The 14,904-nt window shown below is 40.3% G+C and overlaps 1 long non-coding RNA gene across 4 annotated transcripts in view; it reads right to left on the bottom strand.

Moving 5' to 3' along the window:
• Positions 1–2,607: 2,607 nt before the first annotated feature.
• LOC140465070 (uncharacterized) overlaps positions 2,608–14,904 on the bottom strand; it is a 109,592-nt gene continuing 97,295 nt past the window's right edge. For 2 of the 4 annotated variants that reach the window (XR_011955064.1, XR_011955065.1), the window contains 3 exons: positions 14,660–14,730; positions 12,239–12,402; positions 2,608–3,819 (listed from right to left, as the gene is read on the bottom strand). This is a non-coding gene — a long non-coding RNA (uncharacterized lncRNA). Of the gene's footprint in view, positions 3,820–12,238; positions 14,731–14,904 lie in introns of all 4 variants that reach the window. The other 2 variants (XR_011955063.1, XR_011955062.1) reach the window with 1 other exon arrangement.

Below are 14,904 nucleotides of genomic sequence, written 5' to 3' on the forward strand. Positions count from 1 at the left end.
CAAACACACTTTCTAGTAGAAGCAGCATTTTCCTTTCACTTCTTTCAATCTCTTTTTACTGCACCTGCTCCTCACAGTACAACCTCCTTTACACTGACAACAGCAAACACAGCTTGGGTGATTATTTCGCAGCTGAAAAATGTGTTGCTGGAAAAGCGCAGCAGGTCAGGCAACATCCAAGGAGCAGGAGCATAAGCCCTTCTTCAGGCAGAACCTGACCTTGCAGTTGTTTGCCATTTTAGTAAACCATATTGCTGTCATGCAAATATTACTGTCCTGGGCCTGCTGCAGTGTTCCAATGAAATATAATGCAAGATGGAGGAACAACACCTCATCCTCTCCTTAAGGAACTGTACAACCTCAAGGTCTCAATCCTCCCATTCTTCCCCCAGAGTGAAGTCATATTTTATCTTGTTGACTTTGCATTTAATAGCAAGGACTCATTCTCTCCCTTTCACACCTTAATATTCACCCTTTTTATATCTCTTTATGTCTTTCCCCACTATTTGTGTGAAAAAGTTGCCCTCAGGTCCCTTCTTAAATCTTTTCCCTACGTGCCCCGGAACACAGTGAGCAACGAGCCCTGTTACAGAGCATGGGTTGCGAGCCCTGAAGCATTGCACAGGCAGTGGGTCCTGGGAGGAGACTGGTGTGATGGAAGCCGTCCTGCCACTTACCTTGGAGTAACTGAGTGCCGGTATGGAGCGGACTGGGATTTGGAGCGGAGGGGGAACGGTTGTTAAACTGGGGTCTGCCGTGGGCGGTCAGACCATGTGCAGAGGCCTTGTGCTGAGCTGCAACACTGTAATGTGTATTTGAAACATCCTAACAGTAATGTCAACCCTTTAATGTTCTCCTATTTTTAACATATTTTTCAACTCTACGTAATGCAACTACTTTTATTCCTCTGTTTTATCCAAGAACATAGATACTTGTACCTAAGAAGTCACCATAAGAAGGCAGACATTGTAAAAGCTCTTCATTGTAGTCCAACAATGAAGTACCTGTGACAATAAAAGGATATTGTAATGTTGATTGTATGCTGACTATCCCTAATCAGTCCTTGCCTTTCCAAATGTATGTTGATCGTGTCTCTCAGAATTCCTTCCAATAACTTACTCACTACTAACATTAGGCTCACCAGGCTCTTTGATCCCTGGCTTTTCCTTGCCGCCTTTCTTAAAAAGCGGCACAACATTCTCCTTTACCTGAACTGCCAAGCTATTTCATGTCTTTTTGCCCTCTGATTTCCCTCTTAGGTTTACTCCTCGCCCCCCCATACTCATCAAGGGTTTCACGATCCCAGCTGTCTATATCTGACATATGCTTTCTTCATTTTCTTGACCAGAAACCTTGATATTTCTAGTCACCCAGTGTTCCCTACTCTTGCCACACTAACAGGAACATGTTGGCATTGAACTCTCGTTATGTCACTTTTAAAAGCCTCCCACTTGTCAGATGTCCCTTTACCTGTGAACAGCCTCCCCCAGTCAACTTTTGAAAGTCCCTAGCTAATACATCAAACTTAGCCTTGCCACAATTTAGAAAATTAACTTGGGGACCAGGCCTATCCTTTTTCATAACTATTTTAAAACTGCTTCCCCGTGACTAACACCTCAGTCACTTACCCTGCCTTATTTCCCAAGAAGAGGTTGAGTTTTGCCCCATCTCTAGTAGGTCCATCTACATATTGATAAAGAGAGTTTCTCTGAACACACTTAACAAATTCCTCCCCACCAAACCCTTTAACAATGTAGCAGTTTGGAAAGTTAAAATTCTGTATATTACAACCCTATTATTCTCATGACTATCTGTGATCTCCATACATATTTGCTCCTCAATTTTTTATTGACTGTTGGGGACCTATAGTATCATCTTATCAAAACGATCACCCACTTTTTGCTTCTCAGTTCTACCTGTAGAGCTTCACTGCGTGATCCCTCAGGAATATCCTCTAAGTACTGCCATAATGTTTTTCCTCATCAAAAACCCCTCCTCTCTTGCTTCACCTTCTTTCCTTCCTACTAGTATCTGTACTCCTGGCATTGAACAGCCAGTTCTGGCCCTCCATTAGCCATGTTTTTGTAATAGTTATGATATCCCAGGCCCATGTTCCCACCTACACCCTGAGTTCATCTGCCTTACCTATTCAAGGTTTTTCATTGAAATAAATGCAGTTTAATTCATCAGCCTTCCCTCATTCCCAACTGTGCTCTTGCCTTCCTTGTCTATTTAACTTGCTCTCTTTAACTGCTGTACCTCAAACTTCTGTCTTGCCTCATGACTGTTTATGGTCCTACCCCCCTGCCAGACTAATTTAAACCCTCCCAGGTTGTTCTAGTAAATCTCGTTAACAGGATATTGGTCCCATCCAGTTCGGGTGCAACCCGTCCCTTTTGTACAGGTCACTTCTGCTCCAGAGGAGTTCTGCTGCCTGTGAATGTGGTGACAGGGAGCCATAAATCCAGGTCCTTTCATCTGTAAGCCAACACTAAACAGATTAAATATTAATTTTTTATTGTAAATGTTAATGCGATATGCAACAATTCTAATGTGACAGTTTCTAGCAACCTTCTTCCATATTATATAAATAACAAAACTCAAGAGGCGTGTGCATATTTTTAATCATTTGACAGTGAGAATCTTGATCTTTCCCCTTTTGGCTAATGGGTATTGAGATTGTTTATTGCCCTTGTGTTACCAAGGTATCTAAATCACTGCACAACTAGAATCCAACTTAGGAACTCGGAAAAGTAACAATAGAAAATGGTCAAATCACTTCGTGTATCACATAATATCTGTGGAGAGAAATAAAGTCAATGTTTCAGGTCAATGATTCTTCACCAAGAACAGGATGAAAGGTTTTCACTGAATTGGAATATTAACTCTGTTACTTGCCACTGATGCTTTCTGGTGTGCAATATTCTAGTTTTTTTAAATTTCAGATTCTAGTATGTACAATACTTAGGTTAGGATACCCAGATGTGTAATGATTGGACAGTTCCTCATCCCACTGACCAATTGCAAGTGTGCTGGTGAAACACTAAAATGTTATTTGCCTTATGAAATTTATTAAAACTCGGTGTCTTTTTTTTTTAATCGATGAAGAGTTATGACTTGTTCCTCCCCCTACTAGGTTAATGTTCATGGAATAAATCTTTGGTCAGGTGCTTGATTGAAAGGGCAAGCTCTAACCAACAAAAGTGTTGAATTAAATAGACCCTGAAACAGGTCCACAGATCACAGTGCATGATTAAGCCATGTCCATTCAATATAATGCAGAGAGAATAAAAACTTTGTGATCTTATTTGAAAGATTGCTGTGTGTGATTATCACAAATCACACTGTTCATTGGATACAGGGGTCATGCAATCATAACTTGGTGGACTTTCTCTTCATGGATGGAAATATCACTGGCAAGGCCAGCACTTGTCAACTGCCTAAATGCTCATGAGAATGTGGTGATGAGCCATCTTGATGAATTGTTGCAGTCCAGGTGATGTGCCATCTACACTGCTTTTGAAGAGTGAGTGCCAGGATTTTGACTAAGTAACAGTGAAGAAATAGCAATATAATCCCCAAAATCAAACATTGTGTGACCTTAAGCAAACGTGCAGGTGGTTGTGATTCGATTTGCTTGCTGCCCTAAGTGGTGGAGGTCACAGAAATAGTAGGTGCCACTGAAGGAACCTGGATGAATTCCAGCAATGTATCTTGTTCTTGCTATGCACTGCTGCCATGATGATGAAGGTAATAGATGAAGTACTGATCAGTAAGCTGCTTTTTCTTCCTTTTCCACTCTCTCTTCAATGTCGTCAACTGCAAATAAGAAAGGCTGATTCAGATGAATTTAGATTTATCCTTTATCCTGGAAGAGGCTCTGCCCTCTTTAATAGCCTGTGAAGTGCAACATATCAGGCTGTTCTCTCTTTGTACCGGCAAGTTCCATATTCAATGACTAGGGTATATATTGAACCTGAGCCAGAAAAAATGGGTTGGAATCATGGCCAAATTGGGCCGTGGTTGGAATGCCCTGCTCTGACCAACTTCAGGTTGGACGAGGGGAAAAAACAGATCTGAAATTTTCCTTTCATGTTAATAAAGTACCTCTGAAAATTTGAGCAGTACTGCATTTGCATTTCTTGATGTCATGCCAATATTTGAACAGAAACACCTGTTGCCATTTCACCAACTCTTCTATTAATGTTTCAGTGCTTAACCATCAAAGCAAGTTTGATTAGTTGAAGCTATAACTGAAGTTTTGGCTTGATTACAGTTGACTGAAAAGTGTGCAAAGTGCTGCTCTGGGGCCTTTCCCATCTGAGACTGGTGACAGTAAAGCCTTCAGGCAGCAATGTAGCAGCAGATTTTGTAAGGCTGAATCTAATTCAATTAGAATATTTACCGTGTTGGTATCTGGGACAGTGTAATGTTGGTGGTCACGTAAAATGAATAAATCAGAGCATGAAGTGTCTCAAACAGACACAGAAACTACCAACATGTAGTGAAAAAGAAAGTCTTACGTTTCTTTAATGCCTATCATGACTTCTGGGTGTTCCCTTTATAGCCAACAAGCTATTTCACTCACTGATCTAATGCAGAAAACACTGCAAGACCTCACAAATTACAAATAAATGATAGTCATGTAAACTGTTTGATGTTGTTTGAGGGATAAATAGTCACAATGATGAATCAAAACCAGGAAGGTTTTTTAAACATGTTATAGCTTTTAATTCTAAAATATGTCTTTTCAAAAAAAGTGCTACAGATAAAGAAAAATTGCCCGTGTAAATTTAGTTACAGTGTGGCTTAGGCCATTGGAATATCACACCTGTACAGAGTTGGGGAAATTTAAACAGGGAGTGATTTAACAAGGAGAAATACTATGTAGTTAAAAATCACACAACACCAGGTTATATAGTCTAACAGGTTTATTGAAAGCACTAGCTTTCGGAGCACTGCTCCTTCATCAGGTGGTTATGATAATATGGAGACTAAGTATACCCCTGTTCCCAGCAAAAAGACAGTGCTTGCCAAAATGTTTGTTCTACCCTCTAGAAATATACATAAGTGTTGAAAACTCATTGTAATACTAGGCCGTGTGTTGTCTGGACGTTTTAGTGTGTGAACTAGAGCACTGCGAGGGCTACTGCTTTGAGAACAGTCATTTAAATACACCTGCAAAGCAGGTAAAATGAAGAACAACTGTCGCTCACTCTGAGTGTTGCAGCCAGTACAATTGGAATTTCAGCCGACAAAACCACGAATGTCATAATCAATTGCTCAACAACCAAAATCAAGGCATCCAGGAACAGCTGCAATGTTTTTCTTATCACTAATAATTCAAAAACTCTCTTCTTTGTCTTTCATCTTTTTGTATTCAGATCTAATTTCTACTCTGTGCATTTGTGTGTTGACACTATTTCTTACATGTAATAATTAATAAACTTATACTTTTTTGTGCTTCAAGAAAGCCTGGTTTAAATGGCTTCTTTAAAAACATAAGTTCATTAGGTCTAAGGGAATGTATCTACAAGGAAAGGATTCTTTTTGAATTAACCTTTATATGACTAACCAAAGAAGTGGGTGAATAATCAAGGAGTCAGTTCATCCCTCCTCACCTGGGAGCTTAGTGTCTTGATGTATCCCAGCTGCAACCATAAAATGTTGGAGAAGCTCACCTGAGGTCTAGTCAGAGAACAGTGAGAAGACTTGCAAATATTGTCCTGAATTTCTGTGAGTAGTGTCACTGTCCCTTGGAGGACAAATGGACTTTAAGCTTAATGTGTCTTCCAAGAGATATCTTCAGTACTGTATTGGAGTCTGTGCTACATTCTACTTGTAGAGCAGGTCTTGAACCAATAACACAGAGTGAACCCATGACCCCAAAAAGCAATATTAACAGGAGTGGAAATGCTGTTGGAAAAGAAGGTGATCGTTATGTTTCTTGTCACTCCAGTTGAATGACCAAGGTATCTGTACAGGTCAGCAAAGCAATTTTGTACATGTACCAATATACCTCAGTCACTATGGGAAATTTGAAAACTAAAATCAACATTGGCAATCTTGGTATTTTGATTTGGTTTTTACATGTACCTAAACGCATCCATAATCTTGACCTGAAGGGCCACTGGACGTTAACTCTCATTTCTCTCCACAGATGCTGCCAGACCTGCTGGGATTTTTGAGCAATTTCTGCTTTTGTTTCAGATTTCCAGCATCTGCAGTTCTTTCAGTTTTTTTAAATACATAATCTTGTTGGCACCTAACATCTATGAATCCTTGTGAACTAGCTTTCCTGCTTTTACTGCTCTTGGGAAACTTAGTAATGGATTTTTTAAAAATCCAAGGCAAAAACAATGCTGGTGATAGGCTGTTAACTATCATTGGAAGAAAGAGTTTTCAGCCAATTAAAACAAAGTCTCAAAATACCTGCATCTCATTATTACTGGACTTTCAAATGAACACTTCACTGTTGTCCCAAGTTAGTGGCCTTAATGATTAAAATGGTTTTGGCCAAAGAACATACAAGTCTGCATCCAAAGCATGAAAGAAATAACAATAAAATGGACAAGTAATAGACATCCAGTCTGCTAGTAAAGCTTAAAACGGGGATCAATACAAATGCTGAGAGTTTTGAGCTTGATTCCAGATCGTGCACACATTCAAGTTAAATAACGTGGAGAAGGTAATTCAATATTTCTTCTTCCTTTGCTATTTTACCACTGAGAGCTATTTTTATTCATTCACAAGATCTGACCATCACTAGTTAAACCAGAATTAATTGTTTATGTCTAATTGTGCAGAGGGCAGTAAAGGGCCCTGTGGGTTTGGAGTCAAATGTAGGCAAGATCAGGTATGGATGACAGAATTGTCACAATGTCTCATCTTGAGCTGCTGCTTACAAATTAAATAGCAGTCATCAACTCTGAATCTTCAAACAGGTTATTAAATGTTAAGGGAATACCTGTTACTTGAATTTTCACATGACATTCTCATTCAGGTGAAAGAGAGGGGCTGAGTAACATTACTTTTGCTCCTGTATCGTATGTGCAATTCCGAAAGACCAGGCCACAGTTAACACCCAGAATGGTTGTAATAATAATGTTTGTCTGACTTGTTTCGACAACTTGTCATCACAAATGTCATCCACAAGATTTTCTTGAACTATATCTTCCCTTTTATCTTCTTGCTGTTTTGTCTGCATGCAACTTTCTATTTTTCTCCTCCCACTCTGCAAATAGCTGGAGTTACTTTGATCATTATCTCTTTATTGCAAACAGTTCAAAAAGTCCACCTTATAAACATCAGCCCCATGCCTTTTGGAATTTTAAAAGTATTATCAAAACTTGTCTTGAAAACTGACTTTGACATGCTTTATAAACTCTTAATAATTTGTGATTCCTTTTTGATGTGGAATATTCTGACCTAAGCTTTCCATTCCCTCACTTTAACCCTTCCTTGAATGAGATTGGAAAAGCAGGGTGGGACAGAATTTTTGCCTGTCTCTGAACTCTCCCTTCCTTGCCTTGATTCTGTATTCAGTCCTACCTACATTAACATGTATGTGACAGCCTTCTCCCCAGATTCTCTGGGAAATAGAGATCCATCTACAGAAATTGCTATGAGCAACACAGAGAACAAAGCATTGGGACAATAAAAGCAAATGTGTTTTCTTTAAAGAATCTTTGAATACTTTTGTTTACTAGTTGCAAAAAGCATTGGAGATACGTGAAAAGGCTGATTCACTGAGAATAAGGTCTAAGGAGCGCTGTGTGAGCTTGAACATGTTGGATCAACAACAACATGATTGTGGGTTTGGAAGAGGAAGTCAGGTGATATGATCCTAGCTATCTGCCCCAGTGGGAGTTGGCAACCCGATTCCACCCACCCCAATTTGGGAATTATGCCAGTCAGTGTCTTGTTGCACATTATTTGGGGGTCTCTTACTCACCATGCTTCTGTTGTATAATGGGATTTATGAGTAGTTGACTGGTTCCTTTTCCTAACAGCATCAAATTCTGGGATCCTGAATAAAATGTTCAAAAATGTGTGTACACTCTGACATTCGCTTCTTGGCACCTTATTGACAGCAATGCCAATTCTAGTTGGAGATATTCTCGAAGGTTTAATTATATTACCCATTTCCTTCAACTGTCCTGCTCAGTAATACAGGGAGGCTATGGCATAATGGTATTGACATCAAATACAGTAATCCAGAGACTGAAGCTAATGCTGTGGGGACATGGGTTCCAGTAGCGCCATGGCAGAAGGTGAAATTTGGATCAATGAAAATCTGGAATTAAAAGCTGGTTAATGGTGACCACTGTCAAGTTTTGTGAAAACCCATGTGGTTTACTAATGGCCTTTAGGGAAGGAAATATACCATCCTGGGAATTACCATTGAGCAGAAACACAGCTGGACTCACCAGAAAAATGCAGTGGCTACAAGAGCAGGTCAGAAGCTAGGAATACTGTGATGAGTATCTCACCACCTCGTTCCCCAAACCTGTAAAAGTCTATTAGTCTCTGTGTAACAATATTCTCCCTTTTCAGTGCTGGCCAACTACTGAAGTCAATTGCCGCACATTGAGATATCTCAGTACTTGTTCAATAACACACCAATTGAGGAATTTAAGGAAATAGGGAAGTTCCATTACATCCATTACAATGCTGTTAATAAACCAGATTTCAAATTAAAGGGCTCTATTTTCGGAAAATGTTTAAGGTGATATAAGAGAGACTGGCCTTTCATACAGCACAACAATAATGGGAAACATTATTTAAATTTGAAGAAACAATAAATTGCAATTGAAGGTAATGGCATAATTGGAACCTTTAAGGTACATTAATAAAAACAAAAAGTGCTGGAGAAACTCAGTAGGGCTGGCAGCCTATGCCGGAAGAGAAACATTTCCAGTCTGATATGACTTTCTATTGTTCTGAAGAAAACTTAAAACATCAAGAAAGCTCCTTGTTCTTCTTTAGATAATTCCATGAGAGTTTTATTTTCATCTGAGCTGGCAAAAAGTTTAATAATGATCCCAGAAAACACATCAACAACAGTGAGGAACCAGCTTGGATTACATGCAGAAGTCTATAATAAGGATAGAAACCACAATGTCCTAACTCAAACATGAGACTGCTATTACTGAACCAAACTGATCTGCATGGCTGGAAAATAACAGGAAATGAGAAAGACAGACGTTTCCTGTCCCTCAGAACTTTGTCTCCTCCTCCCATTCCATCTTTGAGCTGTCTGTCAATGGCTTATACAATAGTTCCAATAAACTGTAACACATGTTTTAAGAACAATTGGCAGGATCGTATAAGGATCTGATTGATGTGGGCTATGGAAAATTGTTTGACAGAATTGGGTGATAATTCAGCAAAGTCCATTTTGACATCAGGAGCAATCTGTGCCATTCTTTTATGCTGTTCACAAGCGTACGGTGAATTTCTCAACAGGCAGTGGCAAGTTGCCAATTGACAGTGAGCTTTGCTAATTAAATGCTTTGTTAATGGCCAAGACACCTCATTAATATTTGGCCTCCCTTTTTTTAATTCATTCCCAGGTTGAGGGTGTTGCTGGCCAGGCCAGCATTTATTGCCCATCCCCAATTGCTCAGAGGGCAGTTAAGAGTCAACCACATTATGGTGGATCTGGAGTCACATATAGGCCAGATCAGGTAAGAATGGCAGTTTCCTTCCGTAAAGGATATTAGTGAACCTTACTATGAGCTCAATGTCAGAAATCTCAATAAGAAACCAGAGCAAGTACTTGGTGGATTCAGCTCACCACTTGCTCGAACAATCTTCATGTTGGAAACTGGGTACTAACATTTCAGGCATGCTCCATATGAACCGGCCACACGCATCCACATCCACATGCATTGGCATCTGATACATGCCATCATGGCACAACTCCAATTCACTTACAGGAGGTTTCTGCACTTCAACGCTGCACTTGCAACTATGGCTGTAATGTTGAAAGAAGGAGGCTGTGCACTCAGGAACACACACCCAGCTCATCGAGTGGAGCAGGGGCCAGCTCCAGCTCTTCACTCACTGTCATATCTCCTTCTTACTCTGATCTCACCTGGATGCTCACGGCATCTCTGTATTGCATTGCTTTGCCTTTGCCCCTACAGCTCACATTACTGCGGTCTTGCCTTGCAGTTTAACATAGACACAAAGACAGGAGGCTTGTCATGGTTGTCAGTATTCAAATCAAGGGGGATAGCCTTTGCTTAGGGGTGTCTGGCACAGGAAACCCAAGGCAATCTCCTAATAAAGGCTGCATGCATGGTCAAGACCATAATTATCTCCTTATGAGGGATGAGGAGCTGAATATTGGGCAGCCCACTACCCACCCTGACTCTTCCCATCTGAGAATGGTCAGTTTTCCTCCTGGAATAAGAGAGACAGGTCTTATGGCGATTGAAAGTGAGTGGAATAGTCATTAATGTTAGTGTGAATGGGAAGTGTCCTGAGTAAGTGAGTGATGTAGACAGAGTGGGCACACAAAGGGTTAGTGGTGTCAGGGGATAGGTTGGGTGACAATGATTGAGCAAAGATGTTGCATGTGATAGTGAAAGTAGTGGATTATGAACCTAAATAGGCAGTGAGTAGCAAAGATAGTGTGAGGTATCAGAGAGGAATTGGTGGCACTTAGCCTAAGAGAATGGAGAAGGTCATTGAACTGCTTTCTACAGTGCTGTGCATTCTTCCAGGCAGCTGAGTTTGTTCTAACCAAGGTGGCAACCTCAGAGCAGAGTAACATTGTCTGGTGCCGTGATCTCTACTTCTAGTCCTGAGGGAGTAGTAAGTTCTACCACCCCACCCAGTAGAACCTCAAAGACCCTTCTCACATCACAAGGTGCCAATGTCACCATTCTGGAGAAACGTCAGGAACTGTACACAGCAGTTCCGACTGTCAGTGTTTGTTTGGGTGCATCACAGGCTTTCAAAAATGGTGCAGGTGCATTAAATGCTGGTCTTTTGGCAGATATCTGCTGAGTGGCATGTCATTCTGTGAATGGTAGGTGTTAAAGGCAGAAACCGGATGCGAGCGATGCCACAGGGGTGTGATAGATAATTAAAGTGGCGAGTTTAGTAAGACATAATGAGAGAATGTGCTAGGTCTTGCAGCAAAAATACTTGCAAAATATTTGCACAACTCAAACTTAGCTAAACTTGAGCCCAATATTTAATACTTTCTTTTCCAAAACACCTTACACCCAATTTGCTGATCAATGATTCCATCCTCTTTTTCAAGCTGGTTTTACTTTCATACACTATTCCCAAATTTGCCTGTTTTCCAGCAGTCTTTTTTTTTCCTGAGGCCTCCCAAATCCTTGATTATTTACACTCCTTTTGAGTCATTACTGAGTTAAGATTTCTGTACATCATTGGACTGAAGTTACATAATTCCTCTTATTCGTGTATGGTTTTCTCTTTGTTTTACAATATTACTTTCTCATTTTCTAAACATATTAATAAACAAGTTTTCTGTTTTGAAATGCTGACTTTTCTGGGTCCTTTTTTTTAACAGATGCTGACATAATCTGTTGTGTGTTTCTGCTTATGTTTCAGGATTTCCAACATTTGCAATAAATTTTGCTTTCTCATTCTGCACTTGGACCCATTTGAGTTTGCTGCTTTTGAATGGACTAAGATTTTCCCAATGTAATTAAACCTTCAGAAACAGGTAAAATGTACAACATGCACTCCATGTAAACCTAGCTATCTCACAAAGGCAGTGTCTCAATGATCCAAGAAAATGCAATAGAAGTTAACCCTATAGGAGCTGTAAGTGCCATATGGGACAGATTTTCCACAACCAGCCCTGCATTATCTCAGTACAATTTAAGATTAACTGATTTGAGAGGATGCAATTCTAAATCATTAAGAAAAAACTTCAAAGAAAATGAAAATATCAGTATGTTGCCATAGTCTGATTAGACCATAGAGTTGCTCTCTCATTCGAGAGAGAGACAAGTAGTGGTGATTTAACCTGAGGGCCACCATACCTCAAGTGAGGGGAAAAAGATTGGGGAGAGTCCTTCATGGTAATCTCAGTTCAGTACCCAAACTGTCTGATGCTGTTGGCATCACATTACTTTATAAGCCAACTATCCAGGCGGCGGGGGCGCAGAGCGGCGGGGCGGTTGTGGACAGCAGCAGCTGCCCTGCTCTTTCTGAGTCCATGTCAAACCTGTGTAAAATCAAAAATTACCTTTTTGGTGGCAGTTTCTTGTTCTTTGAAGCCAAATCTGAGGAGAGCAGGTGCGGTGTCTGGTCTGTTCATTACTGAACCAGAAGAATTTTAAAGTGGGCCGTAGCCATGTCAGTGTTATGTTCAAGGACTGATACCTGTTTCAGGTAGTTGTTCCACTGCATCTGAAAAATAGCCAAGCCAAATTCAGGGCAGGTTTCTGGCAGTTCTGTAGAAGGGTCACTGGACCCGAAATGTTAACCCTGCTTTGTCTCCACAGATCCTGCCAGACCCACTGACTTTTCCCAGCAATTTCAGTTTTTCTTTCTGATACTCATGATTCAGGACTCAGGAATTGATCCCTGTTGCACTGATTTTAAAGTGGGTCACTGGCCCAATTTCTACCCAAGTACGAATGTCTGTTTCTGGTCCATTTACATGGGCATCAGTTGTCTGCTCCATCATAATGCAAATAATCATTATTCATGTTTGAGCAGGCCACACAAGTACCAGGCATTGCAGTCATGTCTGGAATTCTGATTCCATTTTCTGATTCTGTGACTCACTCTAGACCAACATGCACTCGTCCAGCAGAAGTTATGGATAATGATCAAGAAAATGAACAAAAGCACTGACTTATCATTTCCTGTTTCTAGCTCAGGAGTGAAAGTTTCAATTTTCATTAGAGGGCTCAGTCACTTGCTGAAAGGCTCGCCAAGTCACCCAAGTTGACTCTTGAAAACAAAGCTTGGGGGAGGGGCTGCAAATGTTCTGCTCAGTAAATGCTGTGGGCTGATCAGAGACTGTCAATTGTCACATTCGTCAGTGCTTTTAAGAAGGCTACAGAAGGCAGATAACCGACATTAGATGACCAAGGTGTCAAGCAACTACTTTTTCAGGATGGGATAGTTTTCTGGGATTGGGTGGTCAGTGGAGCTGGAAGTAAGGACTAGAAGTTATCTCTTAGTAGCCATCCTCTGCCCTATATTTAATCCTTCATTTGTGCACAAATTAGTGCATATCGAAGGTCCCCTCCACTCAATTGATAGGCTGCCTACACTAATCTACCACTCAGATGGGCAGACTTTTTGACACACGGGATGAAATAATTACAACACAGGTAGGTTAATTGGTCCTTAAATCGTCATTAATTGACTACTTAGAGACCTCAGGTGGCAATGAAACAGGTATTTTGAGCCTGGGCTTTCCCACCTAGAACTTAGTTTAGATAGAGGCTGGAAGAAAGGTGGTGTCTGGGATGCCACCACACTATCTACAATAGTTTCTAGTCCTCATGTTTGCCACCTCTTGGATTGGGCGATTCCATGGTGGTCACTGATTACGCCACTTGACCTACTTGCAAGGCCAGCTTTGACCAGGTGTGCATGAAACCTGAGGCCTTTCATACTATCAATGTGCCTCTGTCCATTTGTTCTTTAAATCTACTGAGCATATCATGATTTCTTTAAAAATGCAAACTTGATTTGAAGAGATTTTCTTAAGGAAATTGTGCAATTAAATGTTGACAAAAAGCATTTTTTTTTGAGTTGAAGGTATTCCATCATGGTTTGAAATTTTCATCCATTCCCTTACTACTTTAAAATATGAGTTGGAGCTTTCTGTTTGTTGCAGGTAATCTGGTGTAATCTGAGCTCCCTTCCTAAAAGGTCAGAGGTCACATGTAATATGCTGGCTGTTGGCAATAAAGCAATAACACTGATGAAGTTGCAGTGTTACCACCATTCCTGAACCTTTTAGTTTTACAGCATTCACGCTTCAAATAAAAACAGTAGAGGGACTTGAAAACTTCATGTCACCTCTTGTCTGTTGGAATAAGAAGCTGTAAACCTCCAGATGTCATCCAGTGACTGTTTGAAACAAAATCCAGTCACACAAGGGAGAATCTCAACTGTGTAAATTACATAATGTTGAAGCATATTTCCAACATGATTCATTCACACAGCAGTGAGACTGCTAGTGGCCGATTCTCTTCACAACTATTTGCTGCTGTGAAATGGCATGTGCAGAGTGGTGGGAGTAATGATAGCAAGATACAATTTCTGGGGCATACACACAATGGAAAAAGAGCAACAAGAGCTTGCAATTACATAGCAACTTTAACATATTGAACTGACTGCTGTATTGGTCTAATTATCAAGCAAAATTTGACACTGAGCCACATGAGGAAATATAAGCACAGGTGTGTAAAAGCTTAGTCAAAGAGTCAACGAGCATCTTAATGAGGAGAGACAGACAGAAAGGTTTATACAGGGAATTCCAGAACTAAGAGCATAGGAAATTTGAGGCATAGCAGCCGATGGTGAACAGAATAAAAAAAGTGAGGGTGCATAACAGACACAAATTAGTTGAAATATGGAATTCTTGAAACTATGGAGTTCTGGACGAGGTTATGGAAGGATTCATAAATAATTATCAAAATACTTAATTTGTAGTCACTTCCTGTGGTGATTTCCTTAATGCTAGGATCTTTTTGAACCATCCTCTGTGGCAGTCTGGAAAGAGAAAGTAACAAATCAGTGTTTGTCATACTTACAACTTGGTGTTCGTTTTTTATGCTTTGAAATGGATGACTATCATGATGAGCTGAAAATCTATTTTTAGCTTGTTCGGTGTTATCAAACAAAGACCAACATTTCTTCCTCGCAGGGAAAAACAGGTGTCATTGC

This window comes from Chiloscyllium punctatum, chromosome 41 (genome assembly GCF_047496795.1).
Source record: "Chiloscyllium punctatum isolate Juve2018m chromosome 41, sChiPun1.3, whole genome shotgun sequence".
In the NCBI taxonomy this organism is placed as follows: Eukaryota; Metazoa; Chordata; class Chondrichthyes; order Orectolobiformes; family Hemiscylliidae; genus Chiloscyllium; species Chiloscyllium punctatum.